Consider the following 16,371-nt stretch of genomic DNA (forward strand, 5'->3'; position numbering starts at 1 on the left):
GTCGCCGAATTTGGCTGCGCTACATTATTCACCGTCTTTCGGTCTTTACCGCGCTTCTTTTTACGGCGCTTTCTCTTTGAAGCCTTTCTCATGCCGCCTTCTCGCGCCTCGTGCTGGATGGTACACAACTCGTCGGCCCGGATCGGTCTCGTACCCCCCCAGTCTGAATGATTAATAACTTAATCATCGCTCGCTTGGCAACCTAGACTGACGGAGAGCTGCACCGATCACTGAACCATGCAGTTGTCTTCCCTTGAGCTACGCAGCTCGCAATCCTGCTTACTGCCCTCAACTCCATCGTCCAGATGGCACTGCGCTTCAGCACGCAAATCTGACCTGACCTGGGCGCTCGCGTCTGTCGGGTCAGCGCTACTCTCTACTTCGTTAACAACCTCGCTAACATTACAAGCGACGCACACACGCGGTAACTGTGCCAATTCATTCGAAGCTGGCCTAGATGTCTCTACAGTGTCCTGTTGGCACAGGACCGCGTCGCTTTCAGTACGGCCTTTAAAGGCCTCTGTTGCCACTAAGGCATCGTTAGCGGCTAGTCCTTTCCGTTCACCTATGAATGTGCAGCCAATCTCACAGGCACTACTCTTCTCGTCGGCTTTTGGCGAAAATCCGCCAGATACTTGCTCATTTTTTTGCTCTGTATTAATTACAGAATTCTCAGACAGTCGTTGTCTCTGTTCTTTAAACTCCAGAAACCTTTGTAGCTGTTTTTTTTTTTTTTGCTGCTGCTAGCTCTTTTTCACGCTCCCTCTCTCGTTCTTGACGTTCAAGCTCACGCTCAGTTTCTTGACGTTCACACTTAATCTTAAGTACTTGACGCTCACGCTTACGTTCACGACGCTCACGCTCCCGTGCTTCTTGTATCACCTCCTAAGCGATCTGAACGCCTTCATCATCATTGCCACTATCTTGAATTGCCTTTATGATAGCAGGCTTTTTCATCTGTTCGTCCGCCTCAACTCCCAAGTCGTCGCACACCAACAACAAGTCTAACCTCGTGAACCTTCTAAGATCCATGGCAGCTGCCCCGACTGGTGGTTAGAACTGTTTTCCTTAATTAATTTGCGCAAACACACAATATGCAACAAATTCCCGATTCCTAGAACTATCAAAATAAACACAACATTTGAAGTCTGGCGAATCAAAAGGAAAGAGAAATCATTGTGGACGGATCCTTTGCTTAGGCAGAGTACGATACAGCCGTGAACACGAAAATGTAACGCGCCGCCTTCCTCCAGTACTCTTCAACACGTATTAGAGGAGCCGGCCAACCGACCGACCACGCATCACTAGCAGGCATATAGCCTGCAAGAGCGGCTCACCAGGAAGAGCCTTATGCAAAGTAAGGCGCCATCGCTCAGGGTCAAAACAAACGCACAAACACGTGCACGATGCGACAGTAGCACAGCATGGAGTGCAATCCATATACACATACCACCAACGGCAAAATTGGAGCCCCAAGGCTCGCCACGTCAACATGAAAGTGTCAGGCTCTGGTCCGTTTCTTTAACAGCGAGCCCATGGTCTCCGCCAACTACACCGTCGTGGAAGGCAAACGACCGAAAAAGAAATACCGCGCGACAACTAAAAACGTGAGAGAACAATGACCCCCCCCCCCCCCCCCCCCACCGTAGAGTCTATACACTTCGACTTAAACGATCACCTGTGACCCTCTCGCCATCTCAAAGAACTCAAATTCGGTACACAGGCAGATTCAGACCAGCTATCTTGGTACCGTGGCTCCTGTAGGAATTAATGAAGCACGGTTCAAAAGAGAAAAAAACTCAGTTACGGTGGAAGTAGCGACGCAGTCTGCCCTGGAAAAACCTGAATGCCGTGCGCGTACTTGGACATATATAAATCCGCTCGTTAATGAAGCACGCTGGACGAACTAGGGCAGGCGTCACTTCCCACCTCATCATTGACTAAAGCAACGAAGAATTTCAAAGAATCCTTTCCTCGGCCGTCAAGCTCCTCGACATTCATCACTTTGGCCACTCCAGGAGAGTGAAGCTTCTCTTCGAAGGAAACACTCTACCTGATCACGTCGAGGTGCGCTACCTTAAACACGCGGCGCGTGCTCGTTTGCCGCGACCGCTACATTGTGGCGAGTGCCTAAAGTTAGGCTGCGTCAGCGCTGTATGCACAGGCCAGACGGCATGCCTCCACTCTGCAGGAAGACATGACAGTTTCTTGAGCACAGTGAAAGAAACGAAGTGCTCAAATCGCGATGAGCCACATGAGATAAATTTGAAAGGATACCCCAAATAGAAAAAAGCAAGTGAAAATATTGAACCAAATGAGCACGACCCGCATGCCACACAAAGCGGCGGCAGCGTCAGTGCACCATCGGAGGAAGCGGTCACATCGCCGACGTAAACGAGCTGTAAGAACAAACGAGGTCTCCGTGGCTTCAACTGCGCACGTCCAGCACGAGGTGGTTGCATGAATCGGCTTCGGTTGATCTTTCAGGCACATTGCATCAAGCGAGCAACGCAAGCCCGCACTAGAATACATGGCCACGCTTGCCGCCGCGAACGCAGACCTCCGAATGTGAATGATTGAATGAATTCGGTGTTTTACGCGCCAAAACCACGTTTTGATTATGAGGCACGCCGTAGCGGGGGACTCAGAAATAATTTTGACCACCAGGGGATCTTTAACGCGCCCGCAATGCACGGAACACTGTTTTTTTTTTTTTTGGCATTTCGCTTCTATCGACATGCGGCCGCCGCGGCCAGGATTTCATTCCGCGACTTCGTGCGTAGCAGCGCAACACCATAGCCGGTAAGCCACCGCGGCAGGTCGGACCTCAGAATGTGGGAACGAAGAACGACAGTGCGCCGAGACATCTCCATCGGACTTAACCATACAGACCATGAAGACCATGCTGCGGCAGGTTATCGACGCCCTGAAGTTTCTACTTTCTGGTTTAAACACGCCAGTGGTCAGGAGGTGCGAAAATACTGCACGCTATGGACGACCTTCTGGCTAGTGTTGCGTTTCGCCTGCGACACGTGGTTTTGCCGGCGCGACTGCGGAGGGGCGGCAGACATTTTGGCCCGATCGTCGTCACCGCAACGCTCATCGGCAGGTGTTTCCAGGCGCGACTGCGGCGATGCGACCGCAACGGATCACCCTCGCATTCCAGTCATTGTGCCAGAACCAGGCGATGCGAAAGCAGGGATCATCCCCTCATTACAGTCATTGTGCCCGACCGGCAGCGCTACAACAGGGTGCTACGAGATCGTGCTCGACATGGTGCTACGGCAGCGCTATGACAGGGTGCTACGAGATCGTGCTCGACATGGTGCTACGGCATCGCTACGACAGTGTGCGTCACCATTAGCCCATTGTACATTCACGTGCTCGTCTTTTGAGGGGTTCCTTCTTGCCCTCAACTGCGAGAGTATAAAAACAGCTGCCCCCGGACGCCAAAAGGAGGGCTCCGATTTCTTCTGTTGAGTGAAGTGCTCTCCCGTCTCTCTACTTCGGTCAAACCTGACCGCCAACTCTTTGCGATGTTAAAATAAACAAGTTGTTTCGTTGTTACCAGTCGACTCATGCTTTGCCGGGACCTTCGTATGCTTCCAGTTGTACCCCAGGCCGCCAGGCCAACGCTACCCTTGGGGCTTGCGACCCAGGTACAACCACGGGCGTCAGCGCCGAGTTCCCAACAGATCGTACCAGCGGTGTGATCCCAAACATCTGGTTGGCAGCGGTGAGATCGCCTCCGACTTCAAACAACTGTCTGCCAGCGGTGAGATCGCGACAACGGAGGCCAGCAGCGAAGAGATGCAGTTGACTGTATGCTGAGCAGCTCAACGACGATCCGGGAGCAGTGCAACGAGCCCTGTGTGACGACTGGTTGCCTGCAGCGGAACGACTGCGCGGAATTCCTGCCTGCGAGGTTTGGTGAGTGCGGGACTTTCTTCTTCTGAGCTTTGCCAGGCTTTTTGTTAGTGTCAGAAACAGAGCTGGTAATTGTGGTTGTCGTTGCTGCCGGGTTAGTTTGCGGCAAGACAATAGTAAGCAGTAGAGAAAGCAGCATTCAGAGCAGCCATGGATTTGAAGTCGTTGCGCAAACCGAAATTGTTGGAGCTTGCAAGAGAGTTGGGTCTGGATGTCTCGGACAAACTCAGAAAACCAGAACTGATAAAGGCTATTCTTGAGTTAGAGGCTGAGGATGACGAGCTGTCGGAATGCCTTGAGACCATTGAAGAGAGAGAGACTGCAAAAAGACAGGAGCGCGAACTTAAAGAGCAAAAAGAAAAAGAAGAGCGCGAACTTAAAGAACAGAAAGAAAAAGAAGAGCGTGAACGTAAACAACAGAAAGAAAAAGAAGAGCGTGAACGTAAAGAACAGAAAGAGCGAGAGCAACAAGAGCGTGACCGTCAACACGCTTTGGAAATGAAGCGTCTTGAGGTAGAGATGGAACGCGCTCGTAATGGAAGTCAGGCACACGGTGCAGGAGAACGCGTATTGTTCAAAATGACTGACCTGATGCGGCCGTTTAAGCTTGGAGAGGACATTGGTTTGTTCCTGGTTAACTTTGAGCGAACGTGCGAGAAGCAGGGGTTCTCTCGGGAAACGTGGCCACAGCGCTTGCTCACTTTGTTACCCGGCGAGGCGGCCGACGTAGTCGCTCGCTTGGATAGAGAGGAGGCAGAGGATTTCGACACAGTGAAATCGAGTCTTCTAAAAAAGTACCGGCTGTCTGCGGAGGCGTTCCGTCGGAAGTTTCGGGAAAATGAGAAAGGCAGAAGTGAGTCATATACAGAGTTTGCGTATAGGCTTATGTCGAACATGCAGGAGTGGCTCAAAGAAGAGAAAGCGTTTGGTGACCACGATAAAGTTCTGCAGTGTTTCGGGCTAGAACAGTTTTATAGTCGGTTACCGGAGAACGTGCGATACTGGGTCTTGGATAGGCCAGACGTTTGTACGGTGGCTAGAGCCGCTGAGCTAGCCGAGGAGTTTGTGACGCGTCGAGCTCGCGGAGCTAAGGACGGTCAAAAGGGTGAATTTGGCTCGAAGTTTGGGAGGCCGAAATTCACGCCCATGAGATTAAAGGGGGACACGCGTAGTGCGGATGCGAGTGAAAGCAGTCCGACCAAACGTAAAGAGACGGCGGCAGCCAAACGCAGAAAGCGGTTCGAGATGAGGCGAGCGGGCGTTTGTTATACGTGCCAGAAGCCGGGTCACTTTTCGGCGCAGTGTCCGGAAACAACACCAAAAGTTGTGTTTTTTTCAATAGGCAGCACTGACGAGAACATGAAGCTTCTCGAGCCTTACATGCGAGACCTCCTCGTGAACGGGAAAGAGTGCCGAGTGCTTCGTGATTCCGCAGCTACGATGGATGTAGTTCACCCGTCTTACGTAGAACCCCATATGTTCACGGGCGAGTGCGCGTGGATCAAGCAAGCCGTGGAAGCTCATAGCGTGTGTCTGCCGGTAGCAAAAGTGCTTATTGAAGGACCTTTCGGAGCGCTTGAGACGGAGGCGGCAGTGTCATCTATGCTGCCACCCCAGTACCCGTACCTATTTTCAAACAGGTCCGATCACCTCCTGCGCGAGAAGGGGCTTTTGTTTGGTGAAGCTAGTGTTCAGGCCTTAACCAGATCGAAGGTTCGGGAGCTCGCTGCAAAGGCGGTAGTTGCGGGGCCGACGTTATCAAACAACGAAAAAGGGTTAGAGGCGCAGCAAGCTGATATTCCGAGCACGCCCGAACTGAATAAACTTGAGTCTGTAACGTTAAAGGCGCCAGATACTGGAGAGGAAACGCCCGACGCGGGAAAGTTAGAAGAGCTATCTACTGATTTGCTCATCGCGCCTACGTCAGACGGACTTGATAGGTTGCTAAAAGTCAGCCGGTCGGCTTTGATAGCCGAGCAAAAAAAGGATGGCAGCCTGGAAAACGTGCGCTGCAATGTCAAAGAAGGTATCGCCAGGAAAACTGCGCGTTTTGTGGAAAGGGGTGGAGTCCTGTACCGGAAGTATCTAGACCGCAGAGGAGTGGAGTTCGATCAGCTGGTCGTGCCTCAATGCTATCGTCAGGATCTGTTGCGCTTGTCACATGGGGGTTCGTGGTCCGGACACCTAGGAGTTAAGAAAACTAAGGACCGTCTCTTGCAAGAGTACTATTGGCCAGGGTGTTTTCGGGACGCAGACCATTTCGTGAGGACATGTGACACTTGTCAGTGGGTGGGCAAACCAGGGGACAAATCGAGGGCGCCGTTGAAATTGGTACCTATCATTACGGAGCCTTTTAGACGGCTCGTTATTGATACTGTGGGACCTCTGCCGGTAACAGCCACGGGGTACAGACACATTTTGACTGTGATCTGCCCAGCGACAAAGTTCCCTGAAGCAGTGCCGCTTAAAGAACTCAGCTCAGTTGAGATAGTTAATGCACTACTGTCCATATTTGCGCGAGTTGGTTTCCCTGCGGAAATCCAATCAGATCAGGGCACAGTGTTTACTAGCGCTTTGACGACAACTTTTCTCGAAAGGTGTGGGGTAAAGCTGTTACACAGCTCAGTGTACCACCCACAGTCGAATTCCGTTGAGAAGCTCCACTCCGTCATGAAGCGCGTGTTGAGAGCCTTGTGTTTTGAACATCAAACTGACTGGGAGCTGTGTCTGCCTGGGGTGATGTTTGCTTTAAGGACCGCGCCGCATGCAGCTACGGGGTTTTCGCCAGCTGAACTGGTGTACGGTCGCTCGCTTCGGTCTCCGCTTCGCATGCTTCGAGAATCATGGGAAGGTAGGGGCGACGACCCAGTCGTGGTGGAGTACGTGCTTAAGCTCCTCGAACGCTTAAGAAGGGCACAGGAGTTGTCAGGTGAAGCAATGACAAAGGCCCAGCAGAGGGCCAAGGTTTATTATGATCGGACAGCCAGGGCCCGTCGTTTTGAGGTTGGCGATGAGGTCATGATATTGCGCACATCGCTAAACAACAAACTAGACGTGCAGTGGGAGGGCCCAGCACGAATTGTTCAGAAACTGTCGGACGTTAACTACGTGGTAAGTCTGCCAGGAAAGCGGAAAGCACAGCAAGTTTACCACTGTAATCTGCTCAAACCTTATAGACAAAGGGAAGCAGTGGTGTGCATGATGGTAAACGTTCCTGAAGAGCTTCCGGTCGAGCTTCCAGGACTAGGCTCAGTGACGAACAGGGAAGACACCGGTCAAGTCATTAGTGACCTTATCAGTAAAGCACCGCTGTCGCCCGAGCAGAAAACCGAACTACACCAGCTATTACAAGAGTTTCAAGGTCTGTTCTCTGAGAGGCCTGGTAGGACTTCTGTACTTACTCATGATATAGAACTTACCTCCCCAGAGCCAGTACGATCCAAGGCGTATCGGGTGTCACCCCGCCAGAGCGATATTATGGAGGCTGAGGTAAAGAAAATGCTACAGCTCGGTGTTATTGAGGCAGGTGAGAGTGATTATACCTCCCCTTTGATTTTAGTTGAGGTACCGGGCAAGGAACCTCGTCCTTGCGTCGACTACCGCAGGCTTAATTCCATCACTAAGGATCAAATTTATCCGATCCCTAACATCGAGGAGCGCCTTGAGAAAGTTAGTAGCGCTCAGTTTATTTCCACCCTAGATCTTGTCAGGGGTTATTGGCAGGTTCCACTTACAGAAGAGGCTAGTAGGTATGCGGCGTTCATTTCACCAATGGGAACATTCCGTCCTAAAGTGTTGAGTTTTGGTTTGAAGAACGCGCCATACTGTTTTTCAAATCTCATGGATAAAGTGTTGCGGGGACAGCAAGAATTCGCTTTACCGTATCTAGACGACGTAGCGATATTCTCCGCATCCTGGTCTGAGCATATGGCACACTTGCGGGCAGTGCTAACCCGCCTGCGCGAAGCGGGCTTGACAGTCAAGGCTCTTAAGTGCCAGTTAGCACAGGCCGAGGTTGTCTACCTCGGTCACGTGATTGGTCAGGGTCGTCGCCGCCCCTCTGAAATAAAAGTGGCCGCTGTGCGAGACTTTCCGCAACCGCGCACCAAGACCGATATTCGGTCGTTCTTGGGTGTCGCCGGCTACTATCAGAGGTACATCCCTAGGTACTCTGATATCGCGGCTCCCCTGACGGATGCTCTAAGAAAAACAGAGCCTCAAACAGTCGTCTGGGACGAGACAAAGGAAAGAGCTTTTAGCGCCCTAAAGAGTGCCCTAACGAGCCAGCCTGTGCTACGATCGCCAGACTATACAAAAGGGTTCGTTGTTCAGTGCGATGCTAGTGAGCGAGGCATGGGCGTTGTACTGTGCCAACGGGAAAATGGAGAAGTAGAACACCCCGTCCTGTATGCTAGTCGTAAGCTGACCAGTCGTGAGCAGGCGTATAGCGCCACCGAGAAAGAGTGTGCATGTCTCGTGTGGGCCGTTCAGAAATTGTCCTGCTATCTAGCCGGCTCGAGGTTTATCATTGAGACGGATCACTGCCCTCTCCAATGGCTGCAGACCATCTCTCCCAAAAATGGCCGCCTCCTGCGCTGGAGCCTCGCTTTACAACAATATTCCTTTGAGGTGCGTTACAAAAAGGGGAGTCTCAACGGTAACGCCGATGGCTTAAGTCGAAGCCCCTAACGTAGGAATCAGCCTCAAAATTGTTTGTTACTGATGTTTTTCTTCCTGAGGCAGAATTTTTTTAACATATTGCTTTTGTTTAGTGTTTCAAAGTGATGATATGCTTTCTAGTGCAATTTTTCAATTTGTGGACGCGTTCTGAGTGATGCTAGACTACTGTAAGGAACTAGGCAGTGGTATAAAAAGGGGAAAGAGCCTGGCAGGGCTTAGTGAGGGTTGTGCCGTGCTTGCTGACTGAGCGGTTGAGTTTCAGCGTAGTTCTAACGCTTGCCGGGAACGAGAACAAAAATGTGAACTCTCCCGAAGTCACTTTGCAGTGTCCCGTGCGAACCTGAACGAGAGAACGAGGCCTTCTCTGTGCGCTGCGCTCAAGAAACGTCGAGGGACGCCCGACTTCGGTTATGAGCATCATCGAGCGACATCCCTCCGGACAGCGGATGCAGTCCCCTGTCCATCGGGATCTCCTTCCCCCGGCGGGGCGGTCTGTTGCGTTTCGCCTGCGACACGTGGTTTTGCCGGCGCGACTGCGGAGGGGCGGCAGACATTTTGGCCCGATCGTCGTCACCGCAACGCTCATCGGCAGGTGTTTCCAGGCGCGACTGCGGCGATGCGACCGCAACGGATCACCCTCGCATTCCAGTCATTGTGCCAGAACCAGGCGATGCGAAAGCAGGGATCATCCCCTCATTACAGTCATTGTGCCCGACCGGCAGCGCTACAACAGGGTGCTACGAGATCGTGCTCGACATGGTGCTACGGCAGCGCTATGACAGGGTGCTACGAGATCGTGCTCGACATGGTGCTACGGCATCGCTACGACAGTGTGCGTCACCATTAGCCCATTGTACATTCACGTGCTCGTCTTTTGAGGGGTTCCTTCTTGCCCTCAACTGCGAGAGTATAAAAACAGCTGCCCCCGGACGCCAAAAGGAGGGCTCCGATTTCTTCTGTTGAGTGAAGTGCTCTCCCGTCTCTCTACTTCGGTCAAACCTGACCGCCAACTCTTTGCGATGTTAAAATAAACAAGTTGTTTCGTTGTTACCAGTCGACTCATGCTTTGCCGGGACCTTCGTATGCTTCCAGTTGTACCCCAGGCCGCCAGGCCAACGCTACCCTTGGGGCTTGCGACCCAGGTACAACCACGGGCGTCAGCGCCGAGTTCCCAACAGATCGTACCAGCGGTGCGATCCAAACACTAGGCTGCAGCAGCCTCGGCCCTTGCCCGCGAAGACGCATGTACTCTGAAGTGTGCACGTTGCACAGAAACAGTATAATGCGCAGCTCTCATCATGAACTTCAGCATATCACCCTCGTTCTTCTTCACATCCTATCTCTGTCGCTACCCCTAACCCTTTCCCTAGCGTGGAGTATACAGCAGACCAGAGAAACTTCACTCAGGCCGACCTGTCCACCTTTCTGCCATTAAAGTTTGTCTCCAAGGGCACAGAACTTGCTCAAAAGGAAACTTTCTGTACGTGAGCCCTAGGCACATATAGCCTGCAAACGAGGATATCGGTCTGGCACAATAATCCGTGGCCAACACACCGTATCAATTAACATCTGCATGTGCGAACTGAGAAGAAAACTAGCTTTCTGTCTGCCCGTTTTAATCGTATCCGTCATCGATAACATATCTTAGTACGTTGCTTGCAAGCGTAAAAGAACACACTCACATGTACGCACGCCCACTCACACTCACCAACACCCGTGCACGCAAACACCCCAAGAAAGGACGCCCCTCACTTTTTCACGTAAGCGCTCACTACCTACTGTTTATTTGTCATAACGGCAATTCATGTATGATATATATATATATATATATATATATATATATATATATATATATATATATATATATATACACGATCGCCGAGCATCATCAATACATCATCAATGCCACCTACTACAGCGTGGCATCTTATAAAAGACAGATTACAATCAGGAAACCAAGAAGCTTACCTCGGATGAAAAAAAAAGGGAAATATATGTTTGTCCTTTCAGATGTTTGCTTAAGGGCTCAATATTTTATTTGCCAATCGGCCTTGGGAACGTCATTCCACGGTGCAATGATCATCCAATGGCTTTATTATATGTAACGGCAAGGATGCGCTCCCCGCGCGCCGGCGCGCTGCGTATCGCCTATGGCTTCCGTGCATCCGCGCATGCAGAGCCCCGAAAAGCAAAACTCCCGATTTCGTCGCCAGCATTCTCGAGAACCCGGAAAGCCACCGATGCAATAAAGCCAAGCACGGCCGTGCCACATGCAGATACAGGCGCTCGTAACCAACAGGGGCGGTGATTTCTTTTCTTGGATTCGATTCCGGCGTGTTCAGTGATCACCGTGATCACGCACCGTTCATGGCCAGTCGATCCTGGCACTTACGTGGGTGAAACGCGATTAGGGCTACTGACGAACAGGGAAAAATAACACCCCAATATGATTGTTACATTATTCAGGGGTGCTATGCAGAATGCCCCAAGTTTCTCAATCGCCTGAGTTTGCTCGACGGCCAGTGAGTGAAGAAAGATAGCGGGGAATGCGCGAAAGCAGCAGACAATAAAATATCGAGATGAAGTCAAGTATATCAGCATGCAGTACTCAAGCTATTTGACTGGTAAGGCTTAGGAGTGAAGATCAACGTCGAATATTTCAGGAACTTTCGGTTTGCAGATAATATTGTCCTATTCAGCCACAAAGGGGACGAATTACAACAAATTATTGAGGACATTAACCGATAAAGTGTACGAGTGGCTTTGAAGATTAATATGCAGAAGACAAAGATAACGTTCAAATAGCCTGGCAAGGGAACAAAAATTCAGGATCGCCGGTCATCCTCTACAGTCTGTACAGGAACACGTATATCTAGGTCAATTACTCACAGGGAACCCTGACCATGAGAAGCAAATTTACAGAAGAATAAAAATGGGTTGAAGTACATACGGCAGGAATTAGCAAATCCTGACTGGGAGCTTACCACTGTCATTGAAAAGAAAGGTGTAAAATCATTGAATTCTAATGGTGCTAACATAGAGGCAGAAACTTGGAGGTTAACAAGGAATCTCTAGATCAAGTTAAGGACCGCGCAAAGAGCGACGGAACGAGAAATGTTAGGCATAACTTGAAGAAACAGGAAGAGAGCGGTGTGCATCAGAGAGCAAACGGAGATAGCCAATATTCTAGTGCAGGCCCTGTGATGCGCAGGGTGGATAAGCTGTCGACCATTAGAGTTACAGAGAGGGTGCTAAAGAAGGGGAGCACAGTCGAGGACGGCAGGAAACTAGGAGGGATGATGACATTAGGAAATTTGCAGACGCAAGTTGGAATCAGCTAGCACAAGACAGGGGTAATTGGAGATCGGAGGGAGAGACGTTCGTCCTGCAGTGGACATAAAAATAGGCTGACGATATGATGACGGTGACGATAACAGAAGCGAACTCTGCGCGCGTCGCTTCCACGTTTCAAGCACAGAAAAGCGGGAGATACTAAGCGCTAGCGCCTCTTATTGTCATCAACGCAATATCGCAATACCGTGGCTGACCCGCTATTTATCTACACACTGCGCGCAAGCCGCTTGCCGCGCCTTTCTGGGGCGCATGACGGGCGTCTATGCTCTTTCGGACATTAACCGTCTATCTACCGTTCCCTCGCAGTACAACGCAAAATGAAATAGATTGCAAATTCTTATAAAGTACATTCAGTGCAGATCTTGTACATCTTGAAGTGCTTATAGGCTACCATAAAGTGCTCAATAAATATACATCACAAAACAGTCGCAGTTTCGCCCGAAAGGCGATGCACTGATTGCGATAGCAAATTGGTACACAGCATAAGGAAGGGTAGTAGTTTTATCGGCTGTGTAAGCTTGTAAACATTCGCGTACTAACAAAATTAACAAGCACGGTGTCACGCACAGACAGGTAAACATGAACACATCTCGCTCGATGACCGCGGAAACTCGCTGTCAAAACGCGGGAGTGAGGAATCGCGACAGCAGCAGCGAGCGAATTGACCTTCGTGCATCTCTCGCTTCAACGCGAATTAAACGTTGAAAGCACAGCGCATACGAAGCTACCGGCACTGTGCGCACTGTGCAAACATCGCAGATTGTTCTGAAGATGAGGCCCGCGCGGGCGCGTACTTTGGCCACGTCGCAGATCGCTTTCAAGATACGGCGCGCGCACGGCCGCGCCGCACCAGCCGCCTGCCGCCGGAGAAGAGCGCCCTCCCTCGCCTCACCCCTGTGCTTCGAACGCGACAGAAGAGGGTGCGCTTCTGTCCCGCCTTCCTTAGCCTTCCTCGCTAGCTTGCGCAAGCGAGATTGAGCCACGTTCGCCGGCTCACCCTCGCAAGCTTTCGCTCGCACATACAGCGTACGGCGCGGCCACGGTTTTATCGCCCTTGGACTTAAGACGGAACCTTATGGCGACGGCAGAAATGCCTCTCGAGTGTCCATATAATTGCTCTCGCAATAATTTTTTTAATAACTTACTGGCACTGGGTGGAACGATAAACAAATGAAAGAAAGCACTGACGGTTTAACCACGTGACTCCTTTTTCGGCAGTCCGGCCGTCCGAGAGGGAGAAAAGAAAACATTCATCTGAGGGCGGTCGACAGAGCTCGCGAAGATCCCGAACTTTGTCAAACTCGGGCCTTCCTGCATAGCCCCCGAAGTCGTGATAAGAAAATAAAATCGAGCGAAAGTAAACCTCACATTATAGCGGTCCATATCCGCAACCCGTTAGGCAAAGCTGGCGCATTCAGCAACGGAGCCGCTGTCGGCCACTCTGTACCGTCTTGTACCGTACCGTACCGTCTTGTTCAGCGTCATTTGGAACACGGAAGCGCTTGGCTTCGCACACTATCAGTGCATTCTAACGGCACTGATCAGAAGATGCGAGTACCTGAGGCCGCGCGCATAACGTCATCAAAGCGTTCGCCTGCCGTTTGCTAGGCTCGCTTCATGACGCTGGCGAAAAGTGAAGAGGCGTATACGTTGAACGACTAAATGTGAAAACAATAATAATGATAAGAGCTAGAAGGCGATTCAACCTGCCGTTTGAAGTCGATGAAAGACAAGGAGAAGAGAGAAAGGTCTCCGTCAGCGCGTTGGGGGTGAGATAGGGCCGGAGTCGCTGCTCACCGCACTTTATCGCGTCCCTTCTCGCGTGAGGGATGTAGGGCGACCGCCGAACTCAATTTGTTTTCTTTTTATGCACAATCTTCGGGAACGGCACATATTTGGGAGTATGGTGGCGTGTTAATTATTTTAAATAATTTCCGCTTTTAAACATATCAAAACTACGATCCGATTATGAGGCACGCTGTTATGCCGGAAAAGCGTCCGTAGTGTAACGGTTAGAGTATCAGGCTTTTGTGCTTGATATCCCCTGTGCGAACCCGGCCACTGGACAAACTTATTGATTTATTTATTTAAAATGTCCCAATTTCGCCAGAAGGGCGAAACAATGACTACGATACCTATCTTCCCACTGGCTCAGCCCTGGAAGAAAGCAGGATTCAGTGGAAGCACGGCGTTAACGGCTAACTTCCCGTAGACAGCTACCATATTATAACGTGTTCGCGATGCGCTGTTGTGCCATACCACGTGCCTATCAGCGAGGCGACGGGAGCTCCCACGTCTGAGCGACGAATCAAGAATTCGACACGAGTGACGTCAGCACCTGCCAAACTGGTTCCTGCCGACGAGGGGTTGCCAAAGGGACATAAGGGAGAACCAGCCCATTGTGAGCAGAGAGAGTCGCGTCCAGCCGCCCAGTCGGTCTGATGCGCTCTTACAGCTACATGTGCGCCATCAGCCACTATCTGTAAATATTGTATCAAGTTTTTCGTTTCTTCTTCGTCTGCGGAAAGAGTCCGTCTCTCGTCCTCCACGCCGACGTCACAACAGCGCGCATGACTCCTTGGCCGCAGGAAGCTCTCGTTGTGCTTCTCAAAGCAATCGACTTTTCTGTGCGCTGTTCCGGTGGCGCGACAGTACTTAAATATACAGTTATAACAGTACCATCGGTCTCGAACATCAAGCGTGACGTCTAGCACTCAGCTATACGACAGCGAGTACCGCGCCGACACACACAACTATAATTCAGCGTTTTCGATTTTAAAGCGAATGCCTCTCTTTAGCCACCGTCTGCGTTTTCTTGGACGTGGTACCTCGCCTGAGGGAAAGGGCAACGCCGGAGCACTCGCGAGAGCATTCTTCCTCCACTGCCGAATGGGGAGTTTCGCCGCCGCTCGGTGTTCCAGAAGCGCTGCCTTGTAGTTCGTCCCAGCAGTTCTTTATCGCTTACATATGATACGTATATCAACCAAACAACTAACGGCTGTGTTCAAATAAGATCAGACTAAGGGGGGTCCTGACTGTTTTTAGCTTTCAACGAAACGAGGTGGGAAAACATCTCTTCAGAAAGAAACCGACTCTTGTTTTGCGAAACTTAGCACGGATGCTCTTTTAAAAAAAATCTTATTTCACTGAAGGTGGACAGGAGCGCTTTCACGACTGGCAGATTATACAAATTCGAAGGCCTCTAACACTAAAATTAACGCATTATACCCCAGCAATTCTTTTTTTCGTTAATTCTACGGCACTAATAGCCCACGGGAAGTTAATTTTATGCCATGCACCGTTTGTTTTAGAAAAATTGCCAAACATGGGTTTTTGAGCAACTGCTCTTTAATTCACCCCGAAATCGAGAGTTCTCTGAGGCCATTTTAACTGAGGCGATGAAGCTGAAAAATAATTCTGAAGAATCTTCAAAAGGTTCCTCGTAAGCCTAAAAAAGAAGTAGGCAACTACACGACGTATTTGTTTTGTTATAAAATCCCAAAAATGCCAAAACTGCAAAAATGGCAAAAATTGAAAAATTTTACAAGCGCTTTAAAAAGTAATCACGGGCGACTTTGCGAAAATTTTATAGAATACCCACTAAGGACTGGTAAATCTAGTACTGCAAGAACATGTTGCATTATTTCAAGTGAAAAATAAGCCTATTTTAAGACCCAGTGTCTTAATGTCTTAAGACGCATGTGTCTTAACGATGTGTCTCGTTTTAAAAATAATATAAAGGTCACACTCAAATTGATGTCTGAACCCATTAGTTTTGTTGTAGTAAAGAAGAGTGACTCAGATTGTGTCTTTTTTTTTCCCCCTCTCTAGTCATGTAATGAGTTGAGCTTGAGTTTTCAGGCTTCCTGCATCCGTATTCCTACTACGGTGCGTTGAGGTAGCAAGCTCGCGAGAGCGCGTACAGCAAGTTTTCTCAAATTAGTCGGGTGGCGGCAGTGAAAAACTTTCACCTAAATCTAGTCGCGGGAGCCTATTTCTGGCATTGATATCCAATTACACGCGTTATCTGAAATGCTCGCCGTGCACACGAACGCCGCACCAGCCGAAAGCGCGATGACGCCACAGCAGCGGATGAGCCAGCTGGGCGTGTTCAGATGAGGACAGTGGCGGAACGGGCCCCGAATATCTTTTTTTCATTTTCACTTTAATTTGTTATATTAGGCATAACAATCCTTCCACACCGCGAAACTGCAAATACTTTTCTAACACACTTTTTTTTTTCACACAAAGGAAATCTCACATGTATAGAAATGGCGTGGAGACTCGAGCAGCTACATAGAGGGATGCCAGTTCACGCCCACCAGTTTTGACCACGGCGGGCCCATGACGAATAGGGAGCGAGCACGATTGCAAGATTAGACAAAGGACTTCCACTAGTTGTATATCATA

Source organism: Dermacentor variabilis, chromosome 1 (assembly GCF_050947875.1).
Source record: "Dermacentor variabilis isolate Ectoservices chromosome 1, ASM5094787v1, whole genome shotgun sequence".
NCBI classification, from domain to species: Eukaryota; Metazoa; Arthropoda; class Arachnida; order Ixodida; family Ixodidae; genus Dermacentor; species Dermacentor variabilis.